The sequence below is a fragment of the Python bivittatus genome, unplaced genomic scaffold, assembly GCF_059951505.1.
Source record: "Python bivittatus isolate LINGU-HERP-01145 unplaced genomic scaffold, Pbiv_v1 ctg000330_np1212, whole genome shotgun sequence".
Taxonomy (NCBI): Eukaryota; Metazoa; Chordata; class Lepidosauria; order Squamata; family Pythonidae; genus Python; species Python bivittatus.
The window spans coordinates 14,568,756-14,586,434 of record NW_028277058.1 but is presented as its reverse complement, the minus strand read 5'-3'; the positions used below and the strand labels follow the sequence as shown (position 1 = coordinate 14,586,434).

Genomic DNA, 17,679 nt, shown 5'->3' with positions numbered 1-17,679 from the left:
TACTTTGCCGTTTCAGCAAATTAATGGATTTGATGCTGCAAGAGAATATTTTGGCAGTGCAGCAATTGCTCAGAGAAGATGCACAACTCTTGATAAATGCCTGGTTCTTTATCATTTATCTCACAAACACATCTCCCATTCTTGGGGCAAATGTTACGTTCCTTTCACCCATCTTAAAGCAGCTTTTCCATTCCAGATTGAATGGAATCTCCTTATTTTGATTATAAATTACCTTATAGATTTGTAGCAAGGACAGTTATGGAGTACCAAGTATGCACATAGCCTAAATTTTAGAAGATGCCACAGAATCCAGTGCAGTCGGAATTTTTAACACCATATTCATAAAATTTTACTGGGATTCTGAAAACCTACCTAGGCAGTTCATGGTTACAGTCTCAAACTAAGGCACAGCAGCATAATGCTTTAAAAAATCAGCCTCCAACCACTGAGGACAAACTCAATAGGAGATCCTCTGAACGGTGTGTTTCCTAGCAACTCTTAAACAGAGTGACTTTTTAACATCAGTCACAAGCTTCTGTAGAGAATGCTCAAAAACATCTCTTTCATCCTGTGAATACACAATATAAATTAGACTAGCAGGCAGCTGCAACTAGAAAGGGAAAAAGGAAAGTCAATCCAGATCTCCAGCTGATTTGGAATAATGTCACTGATGATTTGGTTTTAACCCTGAACAGTAATTGAATGTTTAGGATACGTCCCATTGAGTTTAGTGAGGCTAACTTCCAGCAAAATGAATTTAGAACTGCAAACTTTTAAAAAAATTGCTTAGGCACTTTTAATTAAGAGTTACTAAATTTAGCATTTTTATTACTGTTATTTTAAAAGTTCCTGGGTTTCCCTTATGAAAAGTTGAGACAGAAGATTAGCAAGATACATGGGAAGAATAAGGCTGAATGCATGGTTGATCAATTGGAATAGGTGGCTTTCTTCTCTAATATTTCTCCCAACACTAGTACTGTACTTTGTATTTAGTGTATTCTTATACAGTATCTGTACTCTACTTGAAAGCGTCTTAAACTCCTTTATATAATTATATTATATTCTAGTCAAGGTGGATTAGCAGGGAGTAGTTAATAGGACAAGGTAGCACTTCTCTGGACAGACGTGGTGCAACAATTGAGCCCATGGACTGGGAGGCCTTGCTCATGGTCATTCATAACTCAATCACTTCTCAGCTGGACTGCTACAATGCACACTGCATGTAGCTCCCCTTGAAGATCACCCAGAATGTGAATGTGGGAGTGGGCACAGCATTGGGAACCCCTTGGTTTACCCACATTACACTGTGGTTGTGCAAGCTGTTTCTTTCCAGTGCAGTTCAGAGTGTTGGTTATCACCTTTAAAGCCCTAGATACTACTGGGGCGCTTATTTGCAGACTGCCTTTCCCTAAGGGTATCTGTCCATTCTACCAGGTCAGATAGGGTGGGCATGGTCCAGATCACTTCCCCCAAATGCTGCCATCTAGCAGGACCTAGGAAGTATGCCTTATCCATAGAAGCCCCTGCCTGTAGAACACCCTTTCCTCGGGAATCTGGCAGGTCCCCACCCCTTTAGCTTTTCAGAAAGCTATAAAAAACTGGATCTTTCCTAGCTCTGGGACAGAGTGAGGTTGGATCCAGGGGATTGTATCTGGATAGTGTTGGTTGAAGTGCCAGGTTCTGGTTCTACTCTTTTTTAGTTTAATTACTGTTGTCAGCTGCCCAGAGTTGTGCAACATAAGATGGACAGCTGTGTAAATAAATAAATATAACTCCCAGAAATGTTGATGAAGATTCTCAGTCATCCAGGTGGAATTATCTGGAGGTTGAGTCATGACAACTGGACTTCTTTTCTTTTGGTTTGATACGTTTTGCTGCTTGTCCAAGCAGCTTCTTCAGTCTAGAAAGTTGGTTGGGGGGACCCCATAAATGTCTTCAAGGGTGGCTGCATTTCTCACTGACATGATAGGCTCATTGAAGGGACAATAAGAGATGTGATTAGAGTCTTTGGGATGTGGATGTCTTACTCCTAATCCCTCACTCATCCCCAAGTGGGTCATTTAGTGCTGCCGCCCTGGTGAACTTGTGAAATGGTCTTAGTCTTCCTGAGACTGATGAAAGAGCAGCATGAAAAATGGGAGACAAGCTGTGTCTGAGGCCTCCACCTCGATTGAGGGAAAGATTTTCCACTTTGGCATAAATGGATTCCTTCACTCTTCTCTCAAACGGACCTATCTTCTCTGTCCAAAATGTGAACAGAGCTGAGACCCAGAGTCAACAGAAGAATCTTGTCATTCTATACATGGCTGGTGTGTCGGGGAAGATAAAACACATATTTGGAAAACACCACATACCTGTGTTTTTCAAACCCACTAACACACTGAGACAGAGGCTCGTACGCCCTAAAGATCGAACACCAAAACATAAGAAGAGCAATGTAGTATATGCAATCCAGTGCAGCGAGGAGTGTTCAGAGCTCTACACTGGAGAAACCAAACAGCCTTTACACAAGAGGATGGTCCAGCACAGGAGGAGCAACGACACAGGACCAGAATCAGCAGTTTACCTTAATCTAAAGGAAAAAGGACACTCATTTGAGGACAATAATGTTCATCAGTCCCCAGGAAGATTAAGACCACTTCACAAGTTCACCAGGGAGGCAGCACTAAATGACCCACTTGGGGATGAGTGAGGGATTAGGAGTAAGACATCCACATCCCAAAGACTCTACTAATCACATCTCCTATTGTCCCTTCAATGAGCCTATCATGTTAGTGAGAAACGCAGCCACCCTGGAAGACATTTATGGGGTGCCCACAACCAGCTTTCTAGACTGAAGAAGCTGCTTGGACAAGCAGCAAAACGTATCAAACCAAAAGAAAAGTCCAGTTGTCATGACTCAACCTCCAGATAACTCCCAGAAATATTTTCTTAAGTTCTAATGTCCAGGTATTCTGCTGTCTTAAAGATATCTAAACGGGCGGGGGGGGGGGGGGGGTGAAATATATAGTTGGGGAAATGAATAAACCTGGTACCATGAGAAACAAAGAGACAGCCTGCTAGGAATTTGAGCATCCAGGGTAGGAACTTAGCACAATGTAGGAAAGAGGCCTTGTATGGAAAGGAAAAAAGGAGGAAATGGATAAGAGATCACACGATAAGACAAAAATATTCTTACCAGATAGTGTGGCACTCACAAGTTAATGAAAATCAGGGAGATGGAGACTGTCTTGCAGGGTTGGCAGAAATAAACCTTAATGACTGGAAAAAAGGTACAGAAGAGATGGAATTGTGGGAGCAAGAAACAAAGACCAGTAGTAAATGGAATCGGGGAAATTGAACTGTGTGAAGTTATTTTGCTTTTAACAGGTACTGTCTTTTTTTAAAGAGCTTCCCTGGCTGCTGGGGGAGAGTAAGAGAGGAAGTCCATGCTCTGAGCAAGCTTGTTAAGACTGGGCTGTGTTTCATTCCCACTGAGTTAAATAGCTACTGCTGTACAAGTTATTCTTGTGTTCATGCATCTGTGTAATACTGGTTGTAAAATTAGGTTTCTTATTTGATCTGCAGATATTAGGTTTCTTATTTGATCTGCAGAGGAAGCATGGAAATGTCCTTGAAGCTTACTGCTGGTTGTAAGTTGGGAGCAAAGTTGATTAAAGATTAGACAGAATTAGAAATGAAACTAATAGGGGCCTTACTTCAGGGGTTTCCTTTAAGGCAAGGTTCTGAATTCAGGACTAGCCACCATTTAAAAACCAGGGCTATTCAAAAACCCATGGAAAGATGTCTTCATTTGTCTTCTAAATTGCATTCTAGGGGGATCACCTGTGATATTTTATTTGATTCTAATGAAGACATTCCATTTTCAATTATCTGAGTTGAGAAAATATAATTTTAGAAAATAATATTGATGTTGTAATTATTGTCAGCTGGATCATTGAGTTAATATAGACCCATCATTTAATTTCTTAAATGCTTCCATGACCGTAAAGCCAATACATGTCTACTAGACTTGCTCTTAAGTAAGAATTTGATGTCATTGGAATAAATTAGGTAAAATTGTTCCCTTGCCTTTATTGGTGCACTATAGACTTTCCTACCAAGGAATATGTATGATCAAAACAGCAGGTTAGTAAGAGAAACAAATGTAAGTAATATCTTGGTCTTCAAAATTGCTTCCTGGACTTGTGTGATCACTTTATCAGCTGTCAACATGAAGAGGAAAAGGAGAAGACAGACAAATGGAAAAGACTGCTTGCATTATTCATCTTTAGCTGACAGTTGACAATGCCAAACACAGTGGATGACCCATGGCGGTTAAGCTGCCAATCATGATTATATCTTCCATGCCTAAACAAGAATTTCAAATCCAGGTAGTAGCAGCCAAACTTTTTTCCAAACAAAAAGCACTCGATTCTTCTTCGTTGGGCGCTTGCACTCTGTTAAAAGAAATAATCAGGGAGGTGGGTGCTTTTTTCAGTATGAATATTAAACAGTCCTGCCCTGGCATAATGGTAAAAAAAGGAAAAATCACCTTAACACGAGCTGTCTTAGAGAAGAAAATGCTTTACAAGAGGAACAGTGGCAGGGGGAAAGAAAAGAAAGATAATAACCATTTTTTTTAAAAGCCAAAAAAAAAAAAATGAAACATTTACATGAAAATGAAAAATCAAATGAACTGGATTCTAATGTGCTTTTACATAAGAAGAAAGAAGAAATTCCTGATCAGAGTGGAGGATGCCAGGCTCACCAATTTCTTCTTTTGCTACAGATAAAGCTCTGTTTTATTTCCTCATTGCCTCTTACACTTACTTACCTTTCTATGCGCATGGCTCATTTAGATTTCCCTAATCAAAAAGCTGTGATCACACAGAGTCTAATATGTTCTTCTTGTAAGGCCTTTGGCACCGGTGGGGGAAGAAAAATTACACTGGAAACAATTTATCCGCTTTCCGGTCATAGGGAGTGCGAATTATTTAACCTTCAGTTTCTTCTGAATAAAAATGACAGGCCTCCCTTTCCTATATATATACCTATTTTTTCTACAAATCAGTAGTTCATAACAGCACACAAACACTTGCAGTAAACTGAAGCAAAAGATTGTGCTGTCTCTATGATCCCATTAAAAAAAGAGACAGGGGGAAAAATCCTCTAATCAGTTCTTTCAGTGAAAACTTATTTTGATAAGAATAAAAGATGGAAAATACCCTACACTAATGGTGGCTAAGTAATTTTATATTCGGTGAGAAAGATCAATGAATATAGATAGTTTATATCTGAAGATGCACTACGCCATGATCTGGAGCATATAAAAGTCAGCACAGAAACAATTATTGTTCATTGCCATGCAGATTTCAAGGGAATTGCCAAGTGAATACCAAGATAGTTATCCAAACATTGTTTCTTTTATGCTGGTGGCAAACTTCCTGTATCATGAACACATCCAGGGATTTAATGCCAAAACACCACTGTGCCAAGACAGTCTGTCCCACTTATAAGCAACAGCAACACGAAGACACACACTGCTTCTTTCTTTACCATTAAGCATTTGCCTCAGGAATTCTATTTTCTGTTTGTCTTCACCTACAAATAAACACTTTACACAGCTCAGACCGGATTAATTTATCTTAATTTATACATTTTCATTTGCCTTTTGCTTAATCAAAATTGGTCAATATCATCAATGCCCTGGTAAAACAATAGAACAGAAAGAAGAGAAACAGACTAAGATTTATTAGGACACTATCAATACTATGAACATTAACTTATGTAAAATAGTTTTATACAGATACCAATACCAGAGAAGAGATCAGAAATTGCAAAAACACTATTACATATTATTTTTAAGTTCTGAAATACTATATGTAGATTCCACTTTGTATATATTTGTTTGCAAATCTTTTGCCTGGATGTAGATATGCTTTAATGTGTCTGAATTAGAGTTGCACAATTCAAATGCAACGTTCATAGATTAGAAATATGTGAATAATATTGTACACATTTAGGGCTTCCCTTTTCTAAACATAAAATTAAAATCATATACTACTACATTTAAACTAATCACCATTTATCATTACATCTGCCTGCAATCAGATGCTATATAAAACTATAGTTTGCCATTGTAAGAACCAGCAACCACCGAGTTTATACATTCCTCCTTTAAAGTAAATATTGCCCCTATAAGAAAAGTTTGTCTATTAATATGCATTAGCATTTAAAGAAACACAGTTTGGCTCATTTGTAATTTTTTTTAATGAAAATTTAAATGAATTGCAATATTGTATAATTTAAGTTCTTTACCAAGCCAATTTATCAAATTAAATATCCTCAAAATCTGAACTTTGGCATGAACATGATTATATATTTTAATATGTAAATACTCTATACTCACATACTCATTCTATGATTAGCTGATTCTCTCATATTTAAAAACATCAAAACCATATACAAGGAAGGAACAAAATATTATAGGTGTCTTTTCTACGCCACTCAACACATTTGGAATTTGTGACCATGTTATCATGACTGTCACAGAATGGTTGTCATGGTGAGTATGGTCAATCAAAAACACCTATATGTCAGAAAGCAAATAAAACCCAAGCTGCAGCCATCTCTAATTTTGTTTTCAGTGAATGCCTCAGAGGTCAATAGAGAGCTCTGAGACATTGTTGGAAATATGCTTGAGATATTTGTTGGAAACATTGCTTTGCCACATGCTATCTACTCATTTTTAAAAAAATAAAAATTAAAAAGTGGGACTTGGTGGGACCCAGAGTGCCTCCTATAAGGAAGTTAGAGGCATATTGTTGCCACTTCATGTTGAAGATCCAGGGTTTGTGCTACACCTTTCTTGTGCAACAATATAAAATTATCGAAAACATACTGGGGAAAGAATCTATTTTGATCTGTTTTATCTTGGGAGTAGAAATTGTAAAGGAAGCAGAAATGGTAAAAGGAAATTAAGGAAGAACATTCTGTGTCAAATTTAGAATAGTCATATTGAAGATACACATATTTTATTTGGACATTATACCTCATGGTTTTTAACTATGCAAGGGGACATTGCTGACTAGCCTAGCCACTTCTTAGGAGGAGATCTCTGAAAAGGGGAACATGCATGTCATATTCCAGGTGATTTGGAACCATACAGAATTGTATTTCTGAATGGCAGAAGGAAATTCGATGCATAAAACCATCTCCCTTCTTCAGATGATTCTCCACTCAGCTTAACGTCTCATTCAGGGAGATTTCAGGTAAGGGAAAAGAATACTATGGTATGGTATATACGTATGAATACATGCAATATGTAATCTCCAATATTATAAATAACTCCACTTCAATTTGTGGATTAAATGAATTATTGTGGTGGTGCTCATACAGACCTTAAGCTAATTTTTAAGTCTGTATGGAAACCACCATTACAATTAAGTTAGTGCAAAGAAGTTAGTGGAAAATAAAATAGCTTTATGCTATAGTGATATGTAATTAGGATATTTTCATAATTATATGTAAAAAACATAAGAATAGAATGTCACTGGAATGTCACTTCAGGCCATGATGAACTATAATGAAACAGATTTCATATTTATTCCTCAGTTCAGGTTTCTCTATGCTGCATTATTCTGAAATACTTTTCTTTGAAGTATGTGATGTTAGTATTCTGAAAACAAATTCCTATTATGCCATTAATTTTTATACCTCTCATTCCTTTAAATACCGTTTTGGAAAACAGTACCATTATGCTTGAGTGCAACTGTTACTCCTGTGAAAAACCTAAACTGAACTGGTAAGGAATCTGTAGCATTTGTATATGGACAGGTAGGATTCATCTAGGTCAGTACTGTAAACTGTGGCCATTAACCAATGATTGCAAACAGAGGATTTTTTTTTTCTTCCTTTCTCTGACTATAGATTTGAATGAGTCAGGTTCTGGAAGAGTGCTTTACCACAAAATGCTATTGAGTTAACTGCCTGATACGTCCACTTCAGTTCAGTCCTAATCCTTTTCACTAGCAGAACTGCAGATAAGTGCCTGAATTCTTAAAATTCTCATTTACTTTAATGGACACAATTTGTGTTTTTTGAAATACTATTAGAGTTTATTGATGCAACATAGAGCAGTCTGACTCAGAACATGTGTTTTCAGTGATCCCTCCAGAATCATTGTATTAACACTATGCTTTAAATCTTTCAAGAATAAAGGAAGATTATATGTTTTAGTAAAAGGAAAAATTTTGTAACAATTCTATAAACAACATCTAAACTCACTATAGTGTCTCTTGCTACAGTTTATTACAATGGATTTCACAATTTTTGTATACCGGCTCTGAGCAGTAAACAAACATCAAATCAAATCAAATGCTTTATTACAAGCGATGAACAGATGTAGGTACAATTCAGTAATAATAATAATAATAATAATAATAATAATAATAATAATAACAGGGGTGAAAGGGGGGTAGGATAAAGGAAGCATTGTAAAATTTTTACTGACTTTTTATGGGTGCCATAGCGTACATGAAGATCTCTTCTTCATTTTACCTGATATACTTATTTACTAGTAAAACTTGACATGCAGTACATCTTCAGGGATCATCAATGTTAGTAAAGATGTTCCTTTAAATGCAGAAAAACCATAGAGGATTTTTTTCCCAACTTTTATTTATCTAAATTAAACCACTGGTTTCAACATATTTGGCAGTTCTCATTACAGGACATAAAATAAGGGAAGGTAATCAGTGCTTTAAGAACTCTTACAAACAAGCCCACATAATCTTTTCAGTTTCACTATGTATACATACACAATATGCAAACACCTTTTTGTGCCTTACATATTTTTTGTACATAATACTCAAGGTGAGACAATCAATCCTCTGAATTTTCATACATGTACACCTCTTTATTTTCATTTGTTATTAGCCTAAGCAACTAAAAGTATGAAGTATTCCTGTAAAAAAGGAAACCTTTTTAAAAAAAAAAAAAAAAAACAGAAATGGAGAACCTGTGTTTTTGATCTGTCTTTGGAGAATTCAAGTGCAACACAGGTGATTTTGGGGTAGTATTTTATCATACAGTACAAGAGCCTGTGATTCAACAAAAACCTGACGCTTATTAATGACATAGCCTTAGACAATAGACATTAACTCTGTTTGGAATGTAAAAGCTGGGTGTTAAGCCTAGAGCTGCAAAAATCTGTATGACCAAGTAATGTGCAAGAAACAGTTTGAGTTTTCTGCATCTCCTTGATGCCATCTAGTGGCAACCCTGTAGTACGGGATGACCCCATTCATGTAATCTTTATAGAAAGTCTACTTCTTTACTTTGAAAGAGCCAATATGTGAGCTCTAGTCTCATTTCCTTTCCTATTTTTTCCCTTATCTTTCTAAATAAGTGCCTGTTCTAGCTTAAGCAAAGGATTATTCACATTTTTGTCTCTCTCAAACTGGATTCATCTTAGTATTATCATCCAATCAGCATAGCTTTGCCTTTAGCAGCTGTACTTAAGATCTTCCTTTTCACCTATGTTTTCAAAACATGTTAGAATTATGAGCATTGCTTTCATATGCTATTTTTAAGTTAACACCAACTGGGGGAAAAAAATCAAGGAACAAACAAGCTTCTACTAAAACTTCACCGAGAAAATACTTGATCTGCAGATGTTGTTCAAAAGATTCCCCTTTGAAACAACTGGCCCTATTCTACAGCATGAAAAAGCAATCTGTTTCAGGCAATGTGGGCATATAGGGGGAGAGTATAGGCAGAGGCAGGAAATATTCCAGAAGTTATTTTGTGCAGGGATTTTCAAGTTCAAACTTTTGCAAGAAATGTACAAAAAAGTTCCACGATGGAAAATTCCAAGCAGCGTTGGGGCATGAGCAGATGGCTGAGTATGTCTAAGTTTTTGTTTTTGTTTAGTGTTCCCTAAAAAAGCTCTCCACAAAGTACTGAGGGGGCGAAGAAAAAAACCCCAAACCTTGAATGTTCTCTTCACAAGCAAGGGAATGAGGGGATGCAATAGCAGCAATGATATCTGTAAACACTGAAGAAAACATGCATTTGGGACATAAAAAGAATACGAAACAGCTGTTGAGGAACTAGAGAGCAATGACAAAAACAGAAGCAAAGCTGTTGCTACACTTTGTTTTCTGGCCCCCACCTCTGAGGGCTAAGACTGCCACAGCTGGAAGCAAAACACCTGACAGCAAACAAGGCTGTCATCAGAACACAATCCAGATGCCTTTCACATGCAAAGCTGAGATATGAACAACAAGAAGTCTATAACCACATAAGAATGGGGTGTAAGATTTAAACCTCGGAGTTGCAATATATAACAGGCTGTATTGCTATATTCTGGAGTAGCTGTATCTACAACAAAAGCATCTACCTCAGCCTCATCTGACTCTTCAACTATAACTTCCTCAGTGCTGACCAAATATTTAGAGAGAAATTTATTGCTGGTTTTTGTTTTTTGGTGCCTTTGAGTCACTGTTGACTCCTGGTGACTGCCTGGGCGAGTCCCTGCAGTTTTCTTGGCAAGATTTCGGAAGTGGTTTGCCATTTCCTTCTTCCTAGGGCTGAGAGAGAGTGACTGGCCCAAGGTCACTCAGCTGGCTTTGCGTCTAAGGCGGGACCAGAACTCATGGTCTCCCTGTTTCTAGCATGATGCCTTAAACCGCTACACCCAACTGGCTGTCTTTATTTCTGTACCCTGAGTAAAACTCTGACACCAGTTGTCCACTAGGATTATAACAAAATCTGGGACTTGTTCATTACACAGCATGTCAGATGAAGAGGGCTACCATGTATAAGATACAAAAATTCTGTCAACCAAGAGTTCTAATTTTTGCAGCCCCATGTGTCATAAACCTATCTTACATCTTTCTGTCTCTTTAATTATATAGCCTACAACCTCCTATAACTGTTTCAACATTAGAGAAAGCTTTCAACTAGAGACTCACTATTTCCCATATTGTTTCAATTCCTACAGTCTGATTGTCCTCAGACATTTTAATGAAAATCCAATTGCCCAATATGGGTAAGAGATACAGGGCAACCAATATGATCTACAATTTGGCTTCAAAAGAACTAGCAGCAAACTCTCCTCACAAACTTGAGGACCCCTATCTTGAAGCCCCATTTATTATGAATTAATTTCTATCTAACTTCCAACTTTCCTCACTGTACTTTACCTGATATGGAGATGGATTAAATTAGGATGTGGTTTAGTTTGGCAAGAAAAAGTAGCAAATTCATAACACCACAAAGAATGCAATCAATAAGAATGCAAGTTCATATAAGAGCTTTTCATATGATAACTGCTATACTTATCTGTGTCCTACCCAGGACGAACTCTGTCTATGTTTCCTACTAAGCTGGTATCTATTTAGACATACATTTTTGTTCTGAATAATCTTATTCATAAAATCTCAGGTGCATTGTAAAAAGGCTAGGTATCTCTAATTTGCTTCATGTTATTCTTCAACTGCCAACTCCACAGGGAATTTTTTCCTTTGTTTTTATTAAAATATTTCTAACCATTGCATAATCATTGATCTCAGAAATACAATCAATAAACTGTTTTAGCTACAGTCATTTATATATAATTAGCTTTTGCTAATTCATTTTAATTATAAAATGGATGTAAGTGTATTTTCAGGTTTAAGATTGGAAGAAAGCATTGATGGAACCATTAAGGTTACATTAAAAAATAACAAAATTCATAAAATGACAAATGCTAAGTGAAGAGGAGATGCATTATTAGAATCAGGAGTTCACCGTAGGAACTAAAGGCCAATAAATAGTGTCTTTCATAAATAGTGACTTTGCAGTCTCTATTTCTCCTATCCAGTATTTGTCTCAGTAGTTATAAATCTCAAACAGACCTTTTTTGGCACCCCACTCATTTCAGCTGATGTACTTGCACACTCACACATACCACCTTGGTTGTTCTTCTCTATTAATTTCTATCTGGGTTTGCATTATGTGCCTTTGAAACATAATTGTAAGAAACAATTTTCAATATAACTCAGAATATTTAGAGATCTTCCCAAATATAAGCCTGTAGGGAAGGTATCATAAGCAACAAAAGGCTTTATAAATTCATTGATTATTACTGAGTGAGAATTGTATATTCATTCACCCAACTGGATTAGATATTTCCATTAACTTGAAGATAACACAGCCACTATTTCTAATTTAAAATACTGTTTAAGTTGGAAAGCATTTCTAAGGATCATCTATAATATATATCCAGCAGGTCTTATAGTCAAGTAAGATTTTTTCACATAAAAGCCTAATACATTTTTCAGTTAGGCATTTATGTGAAAAAAAATCTTACTTGGCTAGTAGAGCTGCTGGATAATATATTGCCTGTAGGTCCAAAATTGCTCTCAATGACTCAGCATGCAACAGAGTTTTTTAAAAAAAGCAAGTAATTCTCTCTCACATAAGCTGTATCACCAAACTCAACCAGCTCAGAAACTCTATGCAGAAAAGAGACAGCTAACAGCTGTCAGCTGACAGCTAATTCTCTACAAGATACACTCGCACTGAGTGTATATTCTATATAAAAAGTTACACAGTGATATAAGGCAAGGAATAACAATTCGGGAAAAGGAGCTCATATAGACTCCTTAGCATAATAAAACAACTCTGTATACATTTATGCTATATAAGGCCTAAATATAACCTGATGGCAGTGTTTGGAGACATTTTCTCCCCTAGCCATCAGTTCCTAACTACATATATCTTGCATCAAATTTAACAAAACATTAATATATCTTTCTGAGCTGTGTGTTTGTAGCTATAGCATGTGTATCAAGAAAAAGCCATACAAGTGATCTTCAGAAAAGTATCAAGCCAAAGAACCTGGGAATCCAGAAACAGTAGAACCTAGCCTAGATCCTGAGTACCAGCCATGAAAGAATGGTTGAAGACCTTAGCCTGATTCTGATACAGAGAATTATGACCTTAAAACAGAGACATTCTTCCCCACAGTTCTAGGAAACATCAGCAGTAGAGGGTTAAGGACAGAAATTAACCAGGTGAAGAAACAAGGCTGTTTAGCTTCATTTGGATGGGGAGATGAGGGTAATTAAAGTTACTGTAAAAGGTCAAGTCCTTACTCTAACCTCTTTGGCAACTTTCTTATTTTGAAGAAGTGCTTCTCAAGCATGTCTAGCTTGACCCCTAGCTAGACCCTTGAACTCTATAACTAGAGATAGATTGCTCTTTGGAACCTTGCAATTTCATTTGACTTAAACATTGCCATTAGCTTGGGACTGATTTATGGTTTTACAACCAAGTATGATAGTAAATGGACTTGATTTAAATCTACTCTATTTAAATCGTGTCAGAACCTCATTATGATGCAACTGTGAAAATGTGCAGAATACAAATACTTGTGTGTCTGTGTGTGTGTACACACACACATACTGTAGCTAATCTCAAAAAACCTAAGCAGGGTTGAAAGTGGCTAATACTTTGATGACAGCTGATTAGAACAACCAAGACTGGGAAATTAAAAAAAAAAAAAATTAAAATCCTGGAAGAAGTTAATGGCAAGCCACTGCAGTATTTACAAGAAAACTCTGTGTATATAGTCCCTTGGAGTTAGGCTCACCTCAAAGGAGACCTTATCTTCTATCACTGTATTGGTAAATCAGTTGGTAAGTACATAATTAATAATATTCATAAAGTATTATAGCTTTCTATAGTATAATTTTGCTAACCCCCCTACTATGTTTGTCAGCTTGAAAGTAAGATTAAAAACAAAGATTATAAGAAGGTTTTTGTTTTATTTTTAAAATGATTATGTGTTTAATTCAGGACAAATTAGATATTAATAAAACATTTCATTATAAAAAAGACATTTCTTAAAGCATAAATGTAAAGTTAGGTACAATTATACCCTTCATTAACATACCAACTTACTTTATTAAAGCAAATTGTCAGAATGTATACTGATGATATCATTAGGTCTATACTGATTCCAAAATTGAGTTAAAGCTCACTCTTAAAAGTTTCGAAGGGTTTTTTTCTGCCATACAATTTTATAAAATTGTAATTTTGTACATTTGTTTATTCATTCACACTATACTGCACATTTTACATTTCCGTTGGAAAGATTATTTATTTCCATGTTTTCACTAGAGAGCAAAAAAAATTTATGCAGAATTTTGAAAGGGATATGACTCTGTTGTAGCAATTTAATAAAATATGTAATATGGGATAAGTAGTCAATGAATGATTTACGATTTCATTTCATCTTCAACCTATTAATGTATAACATTAGAATGCTCTAAAGATAAAAAACAGAATTTAACAAGTGTTTGCATGTGTGAGTAAAGCAGGAAATAGAGAGGATGGATTATAGCTTTGCACTCCTATAACTGGAGTAGTGGTACGACTTGGTAATAGATTGAATTTAAGATGGTGAAGGGGAAAAAGATATAATGCCCAGGTCAAAGGACAAAATTCTGTGTTGCACATACTGAGTTTAAAGCAGTAGTAAAATATTTAAGCAATTGGACAGACGGAATTGGACAGATAGCAAGAAAAGTGTTAACATATGGTGATATGTAAAGCCATGGGAGTTGATGAAGAAATCACCTAGATACATACAGAGCCAGTGGAGTGGTTAAGATGTTGAACTGGGACTAGGAAGATCCAGATTTAAGACCACCTTCAGCTATGGAACTTCACTGTGTGATTTTGGGTCATTCTCTCAGTCCAAACTTCCTCATAGGGCTGTTGTGTGGGAGAATGGAAGAGGAAGCACTGGGTCTATTTAATAAATCTAATAATTAGGTAAAATAAATAGTGTATAAGGAGAAAATGAGACTAGAGTAGACTCCAACAGGCAAGAAAGCAAAAAGAAAATGTATTCCTGTAGAAACATTCAATGAATATTAATATAGATGGAAAGCTATAAAAACATAGCACATAAAAGAATTCAATTTAGAAAAAGTTATTTACTGTACCAAAGATGTTCAGAAGTTTTAATGAAGAGACATTATGAACTGCAAGTTATGGCCTAGATTAAAAAAAATGGAGCTGAGTTGAGGGGGGAAAAGATGTATTTCATAGTTTTGGAAGCAACAGGTCAAAAAGTCAAAAACAAGAGTAGGGAAGGAACAGAAGATGATAATTATTAAATGGAAAACACAAATAGCATTACAATAAAGGGTAACTAGGAGTTTGAGAATAAGATTTTATTTTAGTATTATTACTTTGGAAAGTGAAACATTTAGAATACAAACATTCTTAAAATTAATTATTTTAAAGCCAAGATTATTTTAAAACCATGATTATCTAGTACACAGATAATCTGACAACAGTATCAAAATGCTGTCTATTTATTTAGATACTTAATAAATTTAGTGTAGCATATGTTTAATGGCTTTTCTTGATACTATCCACTATATTGTACAATGTATTAGCATTTATTAAACAGCAGTTACACATTTATATGCATTTATTATGGAGTTTTGCATATAAATCATTCTTCCACAAATCATAAACATTCAGCTAAATAGAAAATAAATGGATCTTTTTCACAGTATCCATCTTCTGCTGCTTTTGACTCCTTGTTTTGAAGAGCAATATGAACAGTTATACTAATTCCTCACCCCTATGTAGTAAAACAATACACTGTGGCACTACAGTTATCATCTACGTTTTTTGCCAAAGTATTTCATATTGTTTTTCAAGAATGATATGCCTATCCAGTGGTTACATACATATATTGTTCATTCTAAATTATTACAATTCAGAACAACCATATATGCTTCCTAGGTTCTATCATTCAGACTCTTTGCCCACTTGAGAAACTCAAGCAATGCAAACATTTTTAACAATAGATGGTGATGGTTTACCCAGTGTCCATACTAAAAGCATGAAAATAAAGCAGTGTAGTCATCAAGTCTATGTAACATTAGTATCATTGTTGGTATTGATAATGTGTAGACAATCTTTCCTATCAGACTAATTCTACTATACCCCCTTCCTATCAGACATCATCAATAAAAGATCAAACTTACTAAAAACAGTATTTCAAAAAGAAGCAAGCAGCCTCCCTCACTGTGACCACTCTTCAGAAGCCTGCTACATAAGTAATGCCCAGAAATTGTATCAGTCCCACACCCTCTTTAAAAGCTGATTTTTCCTTCTCATCACAGAAATTTGATTGAGGTAAATGCAACAGCGTTTGCATCACCATAAGCTTCTCTCAACTCCATCTTGTCTTCCTAAATTGCCATATAAGGGGTAAAAACAAAAACATATTTACCTTAGGTGAAGAATTTCCTTTTGTCTTTTTGTCCATAACAAATATCTTAAATAAATGCTTTGAAAGGCAGAGAGTTGCACCAATAAATTTCAAATATTCTCTCCTGTGGCAGAAAGCAAATTAAAAGAGAAAGAGGGAACAGGGAGATGAGATGACTTGAGATTTCAAGCTGTGACCTCAGAGCAAAGCACAGCTGTTATCATCTCTCAGCCAATCTTCTGGGGAAAACAGGCTAGGCGGCAGGAAACTAGCTTTCTAGATGGCTACAACGTTTTTAAATCAGCTGTTCTGAGCACGATAAACTCAAGGATTTATCTTCTTTAAAAAGGCAGCCCCACACAGCTCTGGCCTGATTTGACTGCAGTCGCTTTCTGCAAAAGATCATCCCATAATAATGAGATCCAGATTATTCAGTTTCAATACCAAAGCAAGAAAATGCATAATGCATGCATTAAAATAATCAATATACTTCCTGCCGCTAGCATTGCAGTCCGTAATGGAAATATATTGATCGGATCACTAAAATAATCAAGAAGAGACACTGACTCACTGCAGCAAACAGTTGTTCCAGCCTACATCAGATGCAGATCTAAGTTTTCTCTCCCCGCAGCACTGAATTGTAATGCCAACATGCATAGCATGATACAGCTATATTTCTTCCCACATATTTTATGCTCCTGCCCTTATTTTTGGATGGAAAAAATGCTTTGTCAACTACTCTGTTTTCTTTTCACAATTTATTCTAAATATGTATTATCAACTCTGCTAGATTATTTATGCCCATTTCTATCAAATAAAAACATCATCCCCTAACTGCAACAGGATAGTATTTTACTAAAATCATAACACTAGGATAACAGATTTTGTTTTCTACTTTAATCATTTTAAATATATTATAATTTGTATTACTATACTGTAGGATCAATAATAGGTTGAAAATGTCTTGAAAATCACAACTCTTAAAATGAAATAATCTAAAATTCAATATCCTTCTCAAATTGACAGCAATTAATGAGAGTTGCCCATGACGGATTTAATCTACTCCTAGTGTTCCTAACTAGTCCAGAATTTTATAAAATGGGATATAAATCAAATAAATAAATTTTGAAATAGAAATAATTTTAGAACATATATTCTTCCTAATACAACTTTTCAAATGGAAATTCAGACATTTTTGAAAATATGCTTCATAAATGAAAACCATTTAACTGGACTAAATATTAAATAGTTGCTTCTCTTAAAATTGAATCCAATATACCAATGAATAAAGGGGGGGGGGAGAGAAGGATCTTTGCAGAAATGTCACAAGTTGTTCTAACAATGACATCAAAAACAGAACTGATTTAATCCTCAAAACTAACATTAGGTTCTTTGTGACAAATAAACTTTAA

The 17,679-nt window shown here is 35.6% G+C and overlaps 1 protein-coding gene across 2 annotated transcripts in view; it reads right to left on the bottom strand.

Moving 5' to 3' along the window:
• Positions 1-17,679, bottom strand: part of CNTN1 (contactin 1) — a 159,939-nt gene that overhangs the window by 76,937 nt on the left and 65,323 nt on the right. Inside the window, exon 1 of one of the 2 annotated variants that reach the window (XM_088141735.1) lies at positions 16,289-16,439. The exons of the other annotated variant lie outside the window; for it this stretch is intronic. The gene's annotated coding sequence lies outside the window, so the exon portion shown is untranslated. Of the gene's footprint in view, positions 1-16,288; positions 16,440-17,679 lie in introns of those variants that run through there. 2 annotated transcript variants of the gene reach the window in all.